This window comes from Cloeon dipterum, chromosome 1, assembly GCF_949628265.1.
Source record: "Cloeon dipterum chromosome 1, ieCloDipt1.1, whole genome shotgun sequence".
Taxonomy (NCBI): Eukaryota; Metazoa; Arthropoda; class Insecta; order Ephemeroptera; family Baetidae; genus Cloeon; species Cloeon dipterum.
Window position 1 is genome coordinate 5992206 of NC_088786.1, and position 20988 is coordinate 6013193.

Below are 20988 nucleotides of genomic sequence, written 5' to 3' on the forward strand. Positions count from 1 at the left end.
AATTTGAAAATATTTTTTAAATTTCTAGTTGCGTTATGTCTTACATCCTGCGAATTCCAGCGGATTTTGAAAATAATGTGCTGAAAATCAATTCCAAAACAATATTTTAATTTTTCAAATTTTAAGACAAACTAACCTGGCATTAAATTACTTGAAAGAGGTTTGATGCAGTTGCAATTCTTTTAATTTTGGGCAGAATAACATGCCAATAAATATAAATATTTTATTAATTTTTCAATATTTGCCATTATGTTTTTAACTAAATCTATTCTATTTTTATAAATAAAAATTAGCCTGAAATAATGAATTATAATTTCCTACAAAAATTTAACTTACATTCCGAAGTATATGATATGATTTAGAGTTTCATAACGATATTATTAGTTCTAACTTAAAGCAGTTTTTACTAAGCTTTTCTTTAGATTTGCTGGTGATGATTTGAAGCGCACAAAAGAGTTTTTACTTTCTAAAATAAAGTTCCCAAAAGAGCTGTGAAAAGTTAGCTGTCTTTTTAAATTCTCCAAGCTCACGATTGTCATGGGAATCCTTCTATTTCCAAGAGTGCAGCACAGTGAATCAGACACAAAGAGATTCCCCTAGATATTTCTAAATGCTGAATAAATTATTTTAAGCCATTAACACATTCATTTCTGTTTACCAAACTGGATATTTTCATCTGAGCCAGTATCAAATTCTCGGAAGCACCCTTAAATAGGTCTAAATAATTCCAAATAATATCTGTCTGCGAAATTTCGAAATAAAATGTAAATCATATAATGCGATGCACGCAAAATTCATATATATTTATTTCACGGAGGACTTTCAAAATGATTTACAATCGCTTTTAAATGTGGACGCACTTCCGGCGGATTCTGCTTTTCGGCCTGCCAACTCTTTACGCGGTAATTTATATTATTTTCCTCTAATTCCTCTCTCGTATGACAAAGTGAAGTTCCCTGCGCTCTTCCGCTCGGTGCAAAATCCCTCGGGGGTGGAGTGCAGCGTCAAGAAGTGTGCGATGCAGTCTGCAGATTATTTTTTCACAAATACAAAATGCGCTTCCAGTCGGCCGAAAAAACACAAATGAACTCGATCGGGTGTATATATGATTTTTATTTACAGCTCTTTTCCGTGGCGCTGCGGCGGCTTATCTCTCTTTTTCCTCCCCTTGTTTCTGTTTTGTCTTGCCGCTTGCTGCTGGCTCCAGAGATTTATGCTCCGAAGTGAATTAATTGCAGCTCGAGTGCGTTCCGAATTACGAGTCCGCAGGAAATATTTTTCTTTGGTAATAAAACAAGTCGTCCAACAGACACGGTGATTTATTCACTCCTTTTTTTCGTCTAATGGGAGAATTATTACTGAAAAAAAAATAATCGAAAAATCATTGGACTTGTCCTGAAAAATTGCTCTAATTTTACTCTTACATTTCTGCTGTGTTCTTGAATATGATGGGATTTATTTCCAGAGGTGCTGAAAATAAAGGTAACATCCTGATATTAAAAAAATATATTTTTTTAGTGGGAATATGTCCGGTCTTTTTCTCGACAAAAAAATATCATATCCGCTGAAAACTGTATGGATCGTCAATATTTCTTCGCTTAACAGACTCCATCTGAAAACCTTCGAAAAGTAAATTAAAAACTTGGATTATTTGCGACTCGACTGTATTAGAAATTTAAAAAAAAACACTTATTTTTTGCATTAAACCTGACAAAAATACCCGTTCTTACCCCTGATTTAAAAGTTTATTTCAATTTCACAATTTGTAAGTACATTCATGTCATCACAGGTCAGTTTACAGATAGGGAAGAAAGCATGTGAGAAAGGGCGACACTTCTGGAAAACAAGTTACTAAGACTCTCGGGGGGAGGGGGGCAAAGCCGAAGTGAGATCAGACTAGCCCAGATTTTGAGTGTAAATATATGTATTAACAAAATCGACATCCTGAGCGATCCTGAGGTTTGATTTCACTTAATTGGACACATAACCTGCTCTTGTATGAACAAATAAACAATCAATACAATTTACAGAGGCTGAAATTTTAAAATTAAATATATTTATTTAAAATTAAACAATTAAAACCGTTATGCTTTATGTAAATTGATTTAGTCTAGACATTAATTTTTTTTTTGCCTTACATAAATAAAATTTATTTATCTGTTTTTTAATTTATTATTTATTTTATATAAATTTAAAAAACCATTTTAAGTTATTTAAAACAGAGTTAAAATTTATATGAAATTAACAAACAAAATTTAAATATAAGTATTTATATATTTTGAATAGCGTGTCATGACATTTAGGAGCGATTAAATTTGAGTCTAGTTCTAGTTTGTATTGTGGGAGGTAAAATGATTCTTTAATTAATTCAGGTCAATGTCGGCTATTTTTAAACTAAACAAAAACCTAATTTTAAGACCACGACACGCACTGTATACCTCGTCGGGTTGCACACAATTCACTAAATCTGCCAAACGAGCTTGGAGAAAGCGCACAAAGACGCGGCGTGTCAAGATGGATGAGCGAGATTTGGCGATTGTCAAACAGCCCATTTATAATCTAAATGCACTCTACTCACAATCAGTCTATAGAAAGCAACAAGCGTTAATGCGGCGGCACGCACTCCACTCTTTCATCTCAGATGAGCAGGATAATTAATTAAAACGCAATTATAGTGCACACAAACGCACAGAGAACTCCCAGGCGACTGCCTGCTGGAAATTGCCAATTTACTGCCGCGTCATTTGTCATTCCGAGCGACTGTTTTGAATTTTGACAGCGACGCACCGCATCCTTTCCCTGCGATATTTTCTCGCGGTTTGCCCGTCCCTCTAGCTCTCGTGCGTGTCTCCAGGGATGCACGGCTGATGTTTCGTTTGTGAATTATCCTTACGCACAATGCCAATAATGCGACGCTGCAGTCATTTTTTAGCAAGCACGCGCGAGCAGGGGCTTGAAAGCTACGATGATGTCTTCAGGAGAAAATATATATTTGTTTGTGAAATAAATAGTGAAGAGAGTAGGCTTTTTTGCGGTCTATTCGTGGCTTCGGTGAATAATACATGGTATTTTGAGTTTATTAGGAGTAACAATTTATGGTAATGCCAAAAATAAGATATAAATTGAAAATGAAAATGCGATAGACGTTTGTTAAATATTTTGGAGGAATAAAGCAATTTTTTAATGATAACACATATAGGAGGAGGAAGTTTTCCTTCTTGTTTGTAGAAAGTTGGCAATTAATAATTGTGTAATACAAATACTGACAGCTTGTGAGGAATACATACATTTTAAAATAAGTTGCAAAATATTTGTCAATAATTTGGTCCTTTTTAAGGTTTTACTTCCTTTTTGTACAATTGTATATCCTCCCTCGGAGAATCATTTTAATCGGTCTAAGAAAATAAAATTTCCCGTATGAACTATAGTGTTTAAGTGTGAACGGTTAAAATTGGAGCATTAACTTTTGATTGAATAAATTTCACTTTTCCCTTTTTTCTTTCGCCAAATATATTGTATTTTAGTCTAAATGAGTCAGTTTTCTGGCAGGTTTTTGGCTCAAAGAACCATCCTGTTAAACCATTTAATTTGTGTGGAACATAGAAAATACGTAATTTGTTGAATCAGTGTGAAATGAAATTGAATTACTTTTATATTCAATTCTAGCTCACATAAAAGTTATTAACTATTTTCATGGGCCCATTTATTTCAGGCCCAACTAAATTGAAGTTGACCTAAGATAATAATTTGAAAAATTTGGTAATTGGCTGAATAAACAACATCAGCCGAATAGAATAAAGAACATTCTAAAGCCTCTCGAAAATTAAAGCTTTTGAAAATAAATTAACAACAATTGGATAAGCCTGTGAAAAAGGCAAAGGTGTTATTTTTTGCCAGTTCCGTTTTTATTGTTACGAAAAATATTAAGCTACAGTTTTTGTTTGGCAACAATTCTTCTTTGGACCCTTCTAGAATAAAAACATGATTTTTATTTACTTCCCATATTTGGGAGGAAATTCTTCAGGAATTTATTTTAAGTTCCCTACAATGTCATATATATTAAAATCAGAATCAAACAATTAATATATAATTTCTCGAAAATCAAACAATTTGTCAATGATTTATTCGCCAAAGGAGGAAAAATTTCATCGGTCACCTAATGGATGTTTTAATTTAATTTATACTTTGAAGATTGATAAATACAAAAGATCGTAAGTAGCTCTAACATAATTTTCCAGACGAGCAAAAATTGAAAAGCAAAGCCGCAAACGGGTTAACCGCTTTGAAAGCATAAATTAAATATTAATTCCTCATGAATATTTCGATAATCCCTTGAATAACAATTAATTTGACGAAGAAAAACGAGGGGTGTGATTAATATAAATCGCTTGTTAAGCAAAAAACTGATTATGAAAATGATTTCTTCTATACACACACACAATTTAATATAACCCCCTGCGTGGCGTGGCACTGCTCTTCACGAGTCAAATGCTGATAATCACGCCGAAGGGTTGCACCCCTTGTTGGATGTGCACTTCTCGTCGCGCACAAAAATCTCACATCAGCCGCAATTGTTGTTTTATTTTTTATTCCACCCCTCTGATAATCACTCGAGTTTTGACACATCGACAAAAAAGAGAATACCTGCCCGCTTTACACTTCATCAATCACTGCGCACGCAGCCAGCCATGAATAATAACCAGCCAGCCAGCGCCATATTTGCATTTTAAATTTGATTATTATTCATTCGCCAAATCGACTTGATTGATATTTATTTATCGGCCTTCCAGCGCGTATTCCCACACACGAGCAATTTATTTATGCATGCAAAGTCGTCTTTTGTCGGCCGATTTAGGGGGATGCACTTGATGGCGTCAATTTATCTCTGCTGCCGGCGAGGAAATGGCCAAGATGCTGACTGAGAACACGCAAAAGTGATGAATTAAGTCAACAGCTCATAAATTTGAATGCGTTATTTTCGCCCGTTATGATCCACCGTGCCAAAAGCGATCAATATTTGCATCTAATGCGTTAATTGTGATTGATGCTCGTGAGAAAGTTGAGTCTTCTCATAAGCTGACTTATTTTATTTTTATTTCCATTTATTAACTTATGTCATAGTGATCTTTACTTGAGAGAAATCAATTTTATAAACCATTTAAAGTAAAACAGGGGGTAAGTAGTGTCGTACTAGTTATTATTAACTAAGATTCTTTAATTTTCATACGCATGGGCACAAATTTAAATGGAAATTTAATAGAAAAATTTATAACATAAATTAAATGATGAATAATTATATAAAATATGATTCAAACAGTAAATAATATTATTTTAAATGTCAAACGGTTAAATGTTTTCAATAATTTTTTATTATTTTTCTGATAATATAAAGGATCACAAAATACATTTTTGTTTTTAGAGTAAAAAGAAAAGAGCGTGTGAATGAAGGATTATTAGTTTTCTACGGTAAAAAATTAAAATTTAATAATTATTTGTTTATTTTTAGGGGTGATTTAGTCAATTAAATTTGCTGTCGTAATGTAAAACTGGAGGTTTTTTCTCTTTGGCCAACAGGATGATAAATGGTTATACATAAGGGTTGGTTGCACAAGAACCGCAAAGTCCAAATTTTCTATTTTAATTTGATAATTTACATGTTCCAAGATGAATTAACTTTTAACAATTTATACAGGGCTCAGCAAAAATACTCGCCAAAATTCCAAATTCTCTCCATTTTTTTTATAACTGATCAATTTTATAAGATATTCATCAAGAAAATATTTTTTTGAGATGAAATTACATGATTTTATCTGCTGACTGCAAGGTCTTTTTATTTGTTTGAAAAATATTTATTTTTCCCAGATAAAAATTCGAAAACGACTGTTTTGTTCTACTCCTCGAAGTCTATGAATCACGCATCTGCAAAAGTATCAGATGTCTTATCTGCTATATGCAGCAAGTGGCAAACCACCCCGATTCATAGATTTACAACCTCAGAGTCGTTGAGCAAATCCCTGAAGATTGGACAAATGATTCTTCGGCAAAAAAGAAAGCACGGAGATAAGCTGGTTGTCTTCCTAATTGGTTTTGTCAATCAAAGCCAGCGTGCAGACTCGAGGGGTGCATAATTATCGTCGGGGAGAAGGGCTGCCGCAGGTACAATGCAATTTTTTGCAATTAAATCCGGCTGCACAAGGCGTTTCGATTATTCTTACTATTATATGCAGTGCGGTGGGAATGAAAATCCATTAAACGGCGTTGATCAGATAAAAAACGGCACATAGGATCATCCATTAGTGCAGCGCGCGGTTTTTGCGCGCGGCCTGTCAAACGACCCACCACTAATCTCCCCCTTCTTCGCGTCTGCTACCCCCTTTATTTATTTATTTATTCTCTCGAGACACTCCGCAAGGAAATCTCTCTGTCTGCGGTGCAATTTGTCAATTTTCCTCTCCCAAAATATTAAGGAGTTTGTCTCAAAAGCTTCTTATTTGAGAGTTGCAGTCAATATATTTGGAAATATTTCGTTTTATTGACTTGAAGGTGATTTGTTGCGGGTTTTAGAAAACAAAATCCAATTTCTTTCAAGCCTAATCAAATGAACGCAAAATTTAAGGTCGTCGCCGTCGTCGGTCAAGACTAAAGGACGTTTTGGATCGTTCATTTGAAAAAATTTCAGGTGTTTGTCGTAATTTTCATGATTTCAAGCATCTGTAAATCCCCAAAGTGTGGACTGTGAAAAATTTTAGAGTGGTGTTTACTTTGCTTTTCAAGAAATTCAACTTTTAAAATGAAAAAAACTAAATTTTAATTTTTAGATATATTTTTAAGGACAAATCTTAGTCTGCATTGCAAAAACTAAACACTGTTTGACTCGTCATGATTTCCCCTTGTAAAATGAAGGTTTTTAAAGAGGATTGGTATTTCAAAATCCTGAAAAATGCTTGATGTCTATGTATGTACTGATCCCTTAGGATTCAGTTGAAGCCAAAATTGACCTAAGTAGCATTTGAAATTTTTGAGAAGTTAGCATGCTTTTTAAATGGTTAGGACTGTCTCCTTACTTGAAATCATATTTTATTTCGTGACAAAGAGTTTCGCTAAAAGTTTTCATACGCTGTTGGACACATCTCGACGAGAAGAATCGAAATCTGCCAATAAAAAGTGGTCAAGCGCTATCAATTTTAAAAATGAAAAAAGAGAAAATTTTATTGTTAATATAAAGGATTTTTTATTCCTTTTTTGGAACAAATTGTTAATCGATCCACTGCTGAACTGCTTATGGCGTCCAACAATTTAAATAATTGTATAAACCCAGACTCTTAATAATCCGCTATAACTCCCTTATAAATCTGCTTGACCATTTGGAAGCTATTCTCGTTTGTCGGAACGAAATGCTTTCTTTCCTTAAAACTACTGCAAGGAAATTTCAAGTGTTGTGTGCCCCCATCCTTTTGGCTCTCATTTCCGAACGCAATCTGTTGCTTGCGACCCCTCTGCGCTTTTCGCAGATCGTGGTATCAGCGCCGAGAAAAATGAGCAGCCATCAGTCGCCAATATCCGAGCGACGGTCATTACCTTCTGGTAATTGCGACCGATTTTTCACCAGCTCTTTTAACAAAAGCTAAACGCTTCCGCACTCGTGTCATGTGTTTATTTTTGGCCGGCACGACGGCGATTTCCGAGGACAATAATCATCTTTATTCCCCCAGAGAGTGGTCATATCCGCCGAGTAAACAATGCAATAAAGTATTACTCCACTCTGAAAGAGCCGATTTCCACGCACGCATCATCCAGATTGTGATTTTGAAAAGTGAGCACAGTATTGTATTATTATTGCTGCTGTCGCCGCAGAACAAACAATGTTTCCGCGGATAAGGAGGCTTTCGCGGGATTTGCGAGGGACTCGAGCAGATCAGCTCCTAAAAAAAGACGAAAAATGCTGCTGCTTTTTGCGTCTCTTTCTCCCTCGGGGATTGATCGAGATTCTTTTTGCTGCGTGAAATGGGATGGAGCTGGTGAAAAATTGGGTGCATTGTAAAAATGTCTAAATTGAATTGCAGCTTGGCGAAAATGATAAGTATGTGAGGAAACATTGGTTTTTTTATTTTATTGAGAGTAAAAATTGTTTTTGTGATAATTACAGAAACTTTGAATGTCACGGATTAAAAATACAGAATCAGATAATTAACTTTCATTTCATTGCTCTTATAAATAATTGCTTTTTATCAAGCAGTTAAAGTAACGTATCAAAAATTTGAACAATAAACTTATGATGATTTCAGACTCTCCTTGCTCATGTTTTACATAGGTAATTGCAGAGGCTTTCTGCTCCATTTTTCTAGATATGGTGCAGGGTTCACCAATTTACAAAGCGCAATAATGCACCACTGGTTTTGATGGAAAAAACACCAGTTCTGGTTTTTCCGCATTTTTCCGAATGTAACCCCAAAAAAGTAACATTTCACACCATCGAAATGTCATAAATTTTAGATAACTACGATGAGTGTTAAAATGTGTGGTCTTTTGATGAAACCGCAGTGCCATTGTAATAAATATCTATATTCATCCATCATCTTCCGTAAAAATGTGTTTTGGAAAAATTGCAGAATAAATATTTTGCAATATAGTGGATTATATTGCAAATGCGGGTTTTTGCGACCCTGACACTTTATATATGTCTCACAATCTATGAAAATGTTCTTGGGGGTAAGAAATAACAACATTTATTTCAATCCTGAGACTAAAAATAGAAATTTTAATTACTTTTTGCGATTCCGTTTGTTGACGGTTCGTTGAAATATTAACATATGCGCTGCGTTTCTCTCAAGCCGGCGCCAACGCAAAAACGAGCAGCATCCACTGTTGGTTGCGCATACCTATATATTTCATTTTAAAGGATTTGTGAAAACACTCTGGATCCTAATAAATTATTGTTTCCTCCTTTTACTCGATTCGAAAAATACCTCCATCAGACATAAACAACTCTTCTTCTTTCGCTTGTACGCACTGATCTGGTCCAGCGTGTTGTGCTATTCTTGAGATGAGCCTTTTATTTGGATATTTTCCTGTACTAGTATGCAATGCGCCTCACTGTCATCTCGCAATGACAAGGGTAGTTTGACGAGAGTGTATGCAGTCTATCATCAATATCGCACATGATGTTCAGTTTCAATTACTTTTTGCGATTACATTTGCTGTCGGTTCCTTGAAATATAAAAATATGCGCTATGTTTTTCTTAAAAAGTCTGTATAAAAACTTCAATCTTCGTCTTAGTTATCTCATTAATTCAATTTTTCATTTTAAAAATCGTGCAACTGTTTAAATTAAGTTTTTATCGGTTACACAATTGTTGAAATTTTTCAAGAATTAAGTTTTCAACAGCTTCACAGCAGGATAGTCAAGATTTCAGATGAATATTTTAGTTCTCGCATTTTGGTAAAAAAAATAATCTTTAATTTGGTCGATTTGAAGATAGGACATGAACAGAATTTGAAATAATTTTTTAAGTAAATTAAGTAAACGTAAGTACATTAATTGCCATCTGCAGAGCATAATTAATAAGTTTTTAATTGGGTAATTCTATAATAATTAGTAAAGAGGATGCTAAAAATCGTATTTCACAGTGATGAAACTGAGCTGCCTCTTTTTCAAAATGATTCAAATTTTTAAAATAAAAATAGGCCGAATTTTTTATCCTAAGTGTTGAGTATTTTTTAAAAATTAAAAATAAATCTTTATTGAAGTATGTAATTATTTTAGAGTTAAGATTAAATACAGTTGTATTAATAGTTTGTTTTTCTTTTGAAAAGTCTTGCATATTCTGATTGCATTGTTAATTCATGAGCTAGAATTGTATTTATGTAAATTTCAATTTTTTGTTATTTATTTTCTACATTTTAATGTGATAATAAGAGTTTCAATTAGAATTTGTTTCCCTTTGCAGTGCGGAAACACAAATTTGTTCGCAATATGCCGTATTGCACTTACGTTTCTATCCTAAAATTAAAAAACGTGAACTTCGAATCAAAAGTATAGAGTTTTTTTAATTGAGATGTAAGTTTTCTTTTCAAACACACAAACAAATAGCAGGTTCAGGCGTAAAAAGAACATGTTGTGTCTCTTCCGCTTAGTTGCATTTTTTGTATGTGTATAGTAAATTGAGTGCACATTCGAATCGTCTGATCCCACTATACATTTATATTTTTCCATGTTGCACTCTGGTGTATTTACCTTTTGTAATTTAATACGGCGAATCGGACCGACTGATAGAAAGAAAGAAAGAAAGAAAATGCAAATAAGGCGCTGCAGAGACACGGCCTCCCCCGAACAAAAGCAGGGAGCAAGGCTCAATAACAACCCCGCGAGCACCAATATACATAATTTCATGGGCCAGCTCTAAAGAGGAAAAAAGATAAATAGCCGCGTCCTATACCATTCGTGTGTTTGATAATAAAAAGAGCGGAGACGCCACTAATCCGCATGCGTTTTTATTCTCGTTGCGCTGAAAGGAAACACGACCTGACACCTGAAGAAGCAGAACTTTTGTCTGCACCATGCAGACACTTCTATTTACATTTGGTTGGATAAAAAATACGAGGGCGAGAAAAGCAAAAGGGGGAAGAAGCGCTACCCCCGATTTATAATATCAGTTCGCCGAATAAATAGGCTCGCTATTATACGGCTGCAGCTATAGACATAATAATACGTTTCCCTTTCCCATTCACATTGTAAATCTGCGTCCAGACAGGTTGCAAGTGTGATAATATGATGTTTTGACGCCCAGTTTGCTAGACCCATAAACATGCACTTTTTATTTGCTCGTTAAAAAATAATATTTTTCATTCAAACTCAAAAAATCATGAAAGAAAGCTTCAGTTCCAGTTAAACCAGCAAGTGAATAAATTTGTGGAATAATACCAAAAAGAGCTACATCGAATAAAGATGATAATTCAAAGGAATGTAATTTTTTGCATAGCCTCGCTGCTCACGAATAAGCGCATCCAGTGGGCTATGAAATCATCGATTACTCCCTGTTAGAATGAGGACTGTGAGTTTAAATATACTCTGATAAACCTCTTTCTCAAGCCGGCGCCAACGCAAAAATGAGCAGCAGGTGTTAGTTGCGCATACCTATTTCATTTGAAAGGATATAATATGAAAACGCTCTATTGACCGCGCCTAATATTATTGTTTACTCCTTTTATTCGCTTCGAAAAAATACATTCTGAAGGCACAAACAACTCTTCTTTTCGCTTGTACGCTCTGATTTGGTGCAGCGGCGTTTTGTGCTATATATTCTTTGAGATGAGCCTTTAATTTGGATATTTTTCTGTTTGTATGTAGTGCCCTTGACTGTCAATCTCGCAATGACAATCGGGTAGTTCGACGAGAGTTAATGCAGTTTATCATCAATATAGTGCATGACGTTCAGCTCTGATCAACACCAATAAAAGAGAGGAACAAAAAGGTAGAGAGTGTATAATATACAATGCGAACTATACATTTTACTTGTCTGCTGGGTTCCTGGTCATGGCGCCTCGCCGGTCAGTGGCAGGTCAAAGAGTGTCACGACTATCAATTTGTTCTAAATTTTGCAATAGTAAAAAAAGCCACTGATGAATTCAAATTTTCTCCAAAATTTCCAGCGCTTGGCCAGATTTTGATTCCTCTCGCGGCCGAGATCTCTCTATCCATCAAACTTTTAGGGAAACTTTTTGTTCTGAAATAAATTAAGAATTCCAAATAATTTATCGAAAATTCCTTACATATATTTTGCTAGATTTTGGCTCCTTCTAGTCCCAGTTAATTATCCAACGGTGTGGGAATGTGAGGGGAATTTTCCACATTTTTCTTATTGGCAAAAAAAATAGGGAGAAAGATTCGGAGCCATGATTCGGAACATGAAAAATTCGGAGCCGATTTCCTCAGAAATTTAAACAGCAACCTGGGTAAATTTTACGCATCTCCAGACAGGCCACACATAAATAAATAGTAATGAGAAGAATTGAAATAAAATGAAAAACTCGTCCCGTGTGCAATTTTTAAATTTTATTATTTTTTTACTATCACATGATTTTTTATTGTAGCATAGAGAAATATTTTTTTGTGGAATTTCAAAGGTAATTTTTCAACAACCGCATCATCGAAAGGAGAGGCCACTGCGAGGCGACAAAAGCGGCCGGCACCGCAGTGTCTGCAGCCGCCGTCCGTGCACAGCGTTTTCGCCCTCTCTATTGAGGGAAAGTTAAATAGCGTGAAAATAACCTACCAGCCGAATACAAAGGACTGCTCTGTGGCCAAATTTTCCACCCCGTGCAAAATTTATTGTTCAGTGAATCGTCTCTAATTCGGCTCACAATCAGTGCGGCTAGAGAATGCTTTTTATATAATATTATTAAATTTGCTCCCTCTGTCCACTCTATTTCTTGGAATTTTTTTACTTATCTGCTTGGTGAGGTAAAATTACGCATAGCTCAACAACCAAACGCGGTTTTCCTTGCAAGAAAAGGTCAATAATCAATTTGACAATGAACATTTAGGTGTTTGCATGTTGATCTGTGCGCAATATTTACGGCACCAGGACGTTACATTTTTATGTAATTAAAGTATTATTGACTATACCCACCCCCAGGCAAGAATAAAGAAGCGTGTAAGCTAAAACTGTACTTCTGGTCAAATGTGACAGTATAGAAATCGATAAAAATCATTTGACATAATTCCTTTGACACACATTGTTATTTGATTATTTCCCAGATAAATAATATTACGCAACCTGACAAATCAAAAGTGGTTTTGCCTCACATTAGAGAAATAACAATTGCGTAACAAAGGAAAAAGCCATTTTAATATTACGTTGTAGATATAATATTGTACCTTTAAAATATACATCCGTTATATTGTTCGTTTCGAGATCAGAATGGAATACAAAGAACCGAAGAAAAAATGAAATTTTTAAAAAGAAAATCACGATACCGATAAACATCGTCTGCAGAGAGAGTGAAAAAATTCACAGAATGATTTGGCCGTATGAGGAACATGATACACCATCGCAGGAACGAATATTTTCTTTGATTTCGAAATATTTGACGTGTGTGTGCAGGCAACTCTCATAATTCATCCCTTGCCGCCGCACACAATGCGCGCAGCAGACCATTATCTCATAATTTCACCTTCCTCTCAAGGGTGCTGTCTGACAAACCAATTCCAACTACACCCACATCTCAGCGATGGTATCTTTCCGCCTAAAATCGTCTGCGCGTCTGTGACAGACGCCTCCCCATTTATAACACAAAATCTTTTGAAAGAAAAAGACATTGCCAACAAAAGGGTGTCACGTCATTTACCAGCATGCGGCAGCGGTCGGCAGTGATCCCCCTTTTAATTTTCCTCGTACCAATATATTTCCAAAGTATTTTACTTTTATTCCACTTCTCTTCGTAAAAAAACGCAGCGGCATCTTAACTGTCACATAAATAAGCTCCTTGCTACAATCATCCCTTAATTTTTATATTTTAGAGGTAGGCATAGGTTCACGAGTCTGACCACGCTGTTTACTACAAGTTTATGTTGGACAAAACTCCGGGGGTCCAATTCACCAATTCACTGCCGAGTGCCATTATTGTGCGCATTCGTATCTTTATACGCTTACAGAACTTGTCAGTGGCGAATAGATAAATTATTTTTGTTTTGAAACAAACAACTATTGGGCTCGCGTAATTTGAAATAAATAAATAGAAGATAAAAAGCCAATTTGGATTCCTGCTGTGAGCTACTTTTTAACAGATTTTAATACAATTTTCTTGGAGCCAAGATTGCCGATGGAGCCTGGAATTGGCTGAAATTTCAATAAAAAACATTGCTTGAAGATTGATTTGAATGCTTGTTGGAATTCAACTGTCAGTAATTGTGTGTAGCATAGGTCCAATGTGGTTTTTGAATCTATAACAAATATAATCAGGCCAATTACAGAGGTGAAAGTGTCAGAAAAAAACCCAACACTTTTGTTTTAAAATTTCACGCTGAAATTCTGGTCGGGAAAGTTTGTCACCTAACCTAATTCAAACCTCAGAAATCGATTGGTGTACAAGAAAATTTCGTCAAAGACCCAACAAGCTGTTTTTTACTCAGCGATTTGTTTAAATCATGGAAAGTTACGTAAAGTTTTCTTTGCTTGAATACAATGTAGCAATTTATAGTACGCTCCTTTTACTATATTGCTGTTGGCGTCTTACTGCAACATGTGTAGTAGTAACCATGTATGTTCCGCTTTCAATTATAGTGTTTTGATGCGTGGAGAGCCGCCCTAAAGAAGAGGAGGCGCCAGTGGGACCGCCTGACAAAAGCCCCCAACAACTTTTAATACTACGCACTACTTTGTACTCACGCACAGAAGAGGTCAACTTTATTGTTCGTCTTCCTGCCCCAAACAGCCTGACAGCAACTGATTGCGGACAAAATAAAGTGATTTTCCGTGCCTTCAATCATGAACAGTCCTAGTGGCGCTTTGTTTCCCTTTTTAGGCGCATTTCTGCTGGAAGGAACCCCGCGCTGTATATATACGCAAGGGCAATTTGACATTTTTGAAAGTCAAGTTGCAACCAACCAAACGAGTCTTCTTTGTCACAAAATATACTGAGCGTTCTCATATAACTTTTTCAGGCTGCCTATAAATAAAAACCAGCCGACGCGAAGGACAAAACGCTCTCCAGGGCAAAATTTTCACGCTTTTTTCCCCATGCAGCTGTGTCAACACAAAAGAGTAAAGACTTGAGCTGCATTATTTTTAAGATAATGGAGATAATTAGGGTTGGAGCTTTTGGTCGATAAAGCAGCCAATTTAGACGTCTTTTCACACACCACACAAACTGACCGGTGAGATCGTGAAAATGTTAAAAACAAAATTAGAGCTAGTCAAGATTTTTTAAATCTACGTTGATTTCACGCAAACTAACTTCAATTGTTTGCTTAAATATGAATTAAAAGTTGTATAAATTGATGAAAATCCTCTGAAATCTCTAAAATGTATTTTTTTAAGTTGGGGTTAAAACGATGTAGAGTGAATTTTAATTTTAGATTATTAAATTGCTTAATTCATACTCATTTGGTGTCTTAAACCAATTCAGAAGATCGGACAAGTCATTCCTGCCAAATCCTTACCATAGAAATTTAATATTATTCTTTTGATTTCAAAAGCTCAGACTGGAGAGTTTTATTATTATTTATGACGGCCTGGCCTGAGGTTATTTTGACGGGTATAGTAATCAAATGATGCTCACTTCTTACCAAAATAGTCAGTCAAAAGCTAATCCTCCCCCATAATGATTGAGTGCATGGGAGTTGAGAAAGGGAAAAGGTTCTTCTCACCTCGATTACTGCATCTGAATACACAAATTAAAGCAAAAGTGTTGGTTTTTCTGACACCCTCTCACCTCTGTAATTGGCCCGATGTATTTGTTGTTCACGACTGCATATGATTTATTGTTTTAGAGCTATTTTCTCATAGAAAAAACTGTCTGTGTATTTATACGCATTTTAAACAAAAGTTTAATGGAGATAAAAATATCTAAAAATCGCGCAAAGAAACTTATATTCGTTAGATCATTAAAGAAATTAATGTTTTGCACTTATTTGAAGGTCTGATTGATGAAAAGACACAGAAAAAGATTCAATGGTCGTTATATTTATTTTTTCTTATCTACCTCTGCTCAGCACATCCCGTGGGTAACATTATTATTTTCACCGAGCGGATAACAAGGGGCCCAAGTGGCCTTAGACATTTGTCCATAAAGCTGGTGAAAAGGTGCGAAAACCAGCAAGTGGCAAGTGAACTATACATACTCACTAACTTTTAGCCAAAAACATCTCAGAAATTCTCAAATTCCTCCCATTGCCTTGACAGTATGAGGCAACAGGCTTGTTTTGCACAATATCACAACACATGTTATGATCAATTAAAATATTTCCTCCTAAACATTCCCGCCAATTATAGAATTGACCTGTCAGAGCGCGATGCGTGTATTCTTTTATAACTTTAGCCGTGCGTCCCTATATTCTTCTGTTGGTGCACATTACGGTAGTGAATCCGTCAACAAATTGACATCTTTTCCTTTAAGCGATGCCGCCGCAGCCCCCGCTCTCGAAACCATAAAGAAAGCCGCCAAACCACGCTCTCCTATATTTTTGTTGCTTGATATATATTTCACCAAGCCATCATCCCCATAAAAAAACACTTTCCTACATAAGAGAAAAATTGCTCATTTAAACCGAAAGGCGGTGCCGGCATGAAAGACACACTTTTACCTCCCACGAAGGGTTCATGCTGTCGGCAGAGTTGAAAGAAAGAGAGACAGAGAAACAGAATTTGTTTTGAAACAGTCGCACGTGTTATTTGCTACAACTGTCAATAGGATGAGTGCAATTTAATAAGCCAGCTGTTCAAAATAGCTTTGCGTGGAAAGAGTTAGGTGCATCACTATTAGTATTGGAAATTTGCGCAACACGGTCGATTCCGTGAAAATATAGAAGAGCGACATGCGACACACAATCGATGACGCATACTCGGCCTGCATTATTCATTGCATAGGCCATTCACCTCAACTCGAATGATTTTTTAAATACATGTACAATTATTTTTAATGAAAGGCTAATTTCAGAGAGTTTTCGGAATTCCAATTTAGGCGCTAACCATCCTAAAAGTATATTTCCAGAGCCATATTCATTCAATTTAAATTAAAGAAATATGTATGACTCGATTTAATGCAGTATGTACAAGCTGTACATTTTATTCTTAATTTGAATTTGCAAATTTTTCTTTAATAAAGCTATCTTTTTCTAGATTTTATTTGTATGATAACGTTATCGCTTGTTTTAAAATATTTGGTAAAATTGATTTAGATTTTTTCCATGAAAAATTTTCCATTTACTTCAAATCAAAAGCAAACAAATATTTAAAAGTCTCATTTAATTTAACTGAATGAAATTTGCATATCAACACGCTTGCTCTAAAAAGTGATCAATTATATATTTTAACTCGCCGGTGTTCGAAACCGCCAATAGATGGCGCGACCGTATACTTTCGTAACAAATTTAATTTCAAGTGCCTTAAAATTTAATTCCTTTGCGATTTTGGACTCAATTCCGCCACTGTGCATTCTTCACTTAATATGTTTTCTTTCGATGTGCTGAAAACCAAAATCGGTTAAGCTAATCGCCGCAGAATCGTGCAAAACTATTTTTAGAAATAAAAAAATATATATTTTCCAACGTTTCTACGGCGAATGGCTGGACTGATTTTTTTAAGAACGTCTAAGGAATAATTCTAGAAGCAGAACGCACAGCACCAGGATTTGAGTATTAAATCGCAGCGGAAGTGCCTTAAAATCGAAAGTATACAGTGGCGCCTCGAACACTAAGAGCTTACCGAACTGGTGACTTGTACTAAATTTATTTTAAATCATTAATTTTATTCAGAATCAGCCTTGCATCATGAGTCACACCAGTTCAAAAACGCAAGACGCAGGGTGACCGCATGATATAATTATAATAATCCCGAGAGAGTGCATAGTACTCAATTTTTATTACATCTCAGCGTGAACCGCACGCACGACTCGTGTCACTGCGGCATTTCCCTCCTGCTCAACAACAATGCACAATTATTGTCTTCAGAATTATACACATTTTATTACTCGTTCGGCGAATTCGTCCGATTTTCCTGCATCCTGCTCAGCGCCGAAACAATTAGTGTGCAGAGTAATCCGATTTCGGCCTGCTTCGGGGAATCGGGTTTTCGTCGTAAATTTGCATCGCAGCAGGTGCTCCGCCGCCGATTTTCGCACTCACTCGCACGTGACGACCAGGCCCTAATTGTCTGATAATTAATGGTCACTGAAGCTGACTCGAATTATTTTCCTCGAAAGAGAGGCGATAATTTTATGCCGAAATTTGCCTTGTTATTGTCTCTTTGATGAGGTTCAGCGAACAAGCAACCCACGATTGAAATCCCATTATTAAAATTTATGTTTATAAAAATGCGGTTCATGTTTATTCACTCAGAAATTTTCCAGAGATCTCAATGAGTGGAATCTGAATCACGCTCGCATTTTTATTCTTTTTTTCCTTTTATGAAAAGCTTACATTATAAATTTTAAAGAGTTTTTCGGGGTAACTAATAGTCATTTAAACCTGATTTTATATTTAATATTTTTTCCTTAAACTTGTTTATATAACTTAATTTTCTTATTTTTCAGCGACTCGTGAATATACATGCTGGCAGTTGTGAATAAACAGCTGTAAAACATTTTCCTGACACCTTTTTAGATACGGAGAAAGTGATAGAGTTCATAGCATGCCGATGTAATGCGCATAACATGAGGGTTCTGAGTGACTCACGGAACGCAGACCCTCGTTTTTCAACGGCGGCGCGTCAACAGGTGAATCATTGCCCCACTCAAGAGCGAAATTCACCGCACAAGTGGGTGTTTACTCACGGTGGACGTACAATAAAAGTACATTTATTTATCTCCAGCGTCTCTTTTAAAATTACAATGATTGAGTCAAGCAGAGATATTTTTATAACAATTTCACAGAAGAGATCAGTGAGGAAAATAAATTAAAAATATACGAAGTTTTTGGAATTTTATCCATCAACGCATAATTTCAAAACACCTACAACATTTTTTTCTGAAGAGATACTCGTTATCTGCCTTGAAAATAAACTGAAATAAACATGGTGACAGAAGTTCTCACATAGCCGTTTCATCAGAGGCCGATAATTCATTTGGGAAATTATTGGAAAAATTCATTTCTGTAGTTATTTTGTAGAATGCGTCACCGTTTTAGCTCTGAAAATTAAAAAAAAAATACCAGACTAAGATTAATAACCGAAAAATATTAAACTCACATTATTGGTGCATTTCTCTCTTTATTTTACAGCTCGACACCAGCCAAGCAGAAGAAAAGTTTCAAGCATGCAAATGAGACTGCTGACAAAGATAGGAAGCAGCAGACAAACATGAAACACCTGCAATTCCAAAATATTAATGTATTCCTTCACGAAATTATGAAATTTTCTTACGTTTGTAGCGCGTTGTACACAACACACCTGTTGGAACAGGTATTTTTCCCTTTCTTCATTGTTTGCTTCGTATTAAGTGCACGATTTTTAACGTTGTGTGCGTCTCATTACTTTGGAGCAGTCCTGTAAATTCTTAAAATGTTAGAAATGCGAGACAAATACGTAAAAAATGTTTTACGAACGACTGGAATTTTCAACCTACATACTGTTAAAGAGGTGGAGGAAAATTTTATGTTGTCTATACATTATCATGTTTCTGTTTTGAAAATTTGGTCGTTTGAATTAAATAAAAATTATCATGTTATTTACTATCATGTCTTTGAATGCAACAACCTCTGGTTACAATATCTAAAATGTTTCCATTTTTCATTAATTAAGTTTTGGTCTAAAACACATACGGTTTTAATTATTCAAAAATAATTTTACTCTGGAAGTTGATAATCTGTTTTTTATTGTGTGTATATTTATTATACATTTAGTTAAGTGTAGTCGGAAATTTAAAGCCAAAATTTAGTTCAGATCCATAAAAGAAACTTATTATATACAACCTACAAAATTTCAGGATATTTATTATCAGCTAATTTCGATGGACTTTGAGGAAATTAAAAAAAGCGTATCCCTCAAATTTCTGGAAATACCTAAATTCGCTCTCAGTGCTGTGATTATTGCCTGAGAATGTCCAGTTTTTTTCAGTCTCGTTCCTCAAAATAATGTACTAATTAATTACTCACTGAACTAATGTCCGCTTCGATTTCCACTTCAATCCACGGATTTTGCACAGAATTTGTATATTAATCCCCTTGGAAAAAATAATAACAAATTTAGACTCACTGAAATATTGTGCGTCGGCAATGTGGTTTCCGCGTCATCCGACGGATTCTGCGCAGATTCGGCAGACTGCCCGATTGGCACTTTGAGCAGCAGTGACTTGAGGGCCGCCACATCCTTTTCCTCATCCGCGGGTTTTGTTTTTCTTTTAATCATGAACCAGCAGCATATCAAAATTCCGTTGCATGCCGCACTAGCTCCCCAATAAGCTATAAGAGTGTGTAGGCGAACCTGTGACTAAAATTTTTGCACACCCATTTGTTAAATTTGTCCAAATTTTTAAACATCTAACGGTACAAGTGAGCTCAAAGAAACCATCTTGGAAAAAAATAAACTACTGCAGGTAGTGTCGAAAATTGAGTGTCACTTTTACAAAATGTGATAGAAACACAAAACTTCGCTTAAAAAAAGGTATTTTTTATCAAGAAAATACAAATTTCCTTGCCCACTAATGTATTTATTATAGAAATACCTTGTTACACAACCTACGAAGGCCCCATCAATTTGTTACTTAATAAATTTTTCAGAAGACGACTACTTTAAACTTATGAATGAGAAATCCCGATTGATAAAATTCAGTAGAATTTTACATAATATATTCAATTTGGCACGTAAAATTCAAATCATGATTTGTCGGTGAGTGAACTAAAAAAAGAGACGAAAGCAAGCAAAGAAATCGTTATGGCGTTCCAATAAACATTCGTGTTGAGCGGCTCCCATCCATCTTCACTATTCTTTCTTTTTGGATAATTCAAATGTTTTGCTGCTTAGTTTCCGTCTAGAAATGGAAACATCAAAAAGATTAATCCCCTGGGCAAATGATAGAAAATATTATAGACTCACTGAACTATTGTCCGCCTCGATTTCCACTTTGATCGACGGATTCTGCACAGAATTTGTATGAATCCCCTGGACAAAACAATAAATTTAATAAAATAAAATAATGTTATAATTATAATGACTCACTGAAATATTGTCCGCTTCGATTTCTGCTTTGATCGACGGATAAATCCCCTGGACAAAATAATAAAATCAAGAAAATAAAATAAAGTAATAATTAATTACTCACTGGACTATTGTCCGC

The 20988-nt window shown here is 35.3% G+C and overlaps 1 long non-coding RNA gene across 2 annotated transcripts; it reads right to left on the bottom strand.

Moving 5' to 3' along the window:
• Nucleotides 1-18087: 18087 nt before the first annotated feature.
• On the bottom strand, nt 18088-19937 carry LOC135947870 (uncharacterized). 2 transcript variants are annotated; one of them, XR_010575732.1, is made up of 4 exons: nt 19808-19937; nt 19077-19199; nt 18903-19022; nt 18088-18843 (listed from the first exon to the last, which is right to left on the bottom strand). It is a non-coding gene; the product is annotated as an uncharacterized LOC135947870 (long non-coding RNA). The 2 variants fall into 2 exon arrangements; XR_010575731.1 differs by lacking the exon at nt 19808-19937 and having other exon boundaries at nt 19077-19255.
• Between the last annotated feature and the right edge of the window lie 1051 nt (nt 19938-20988).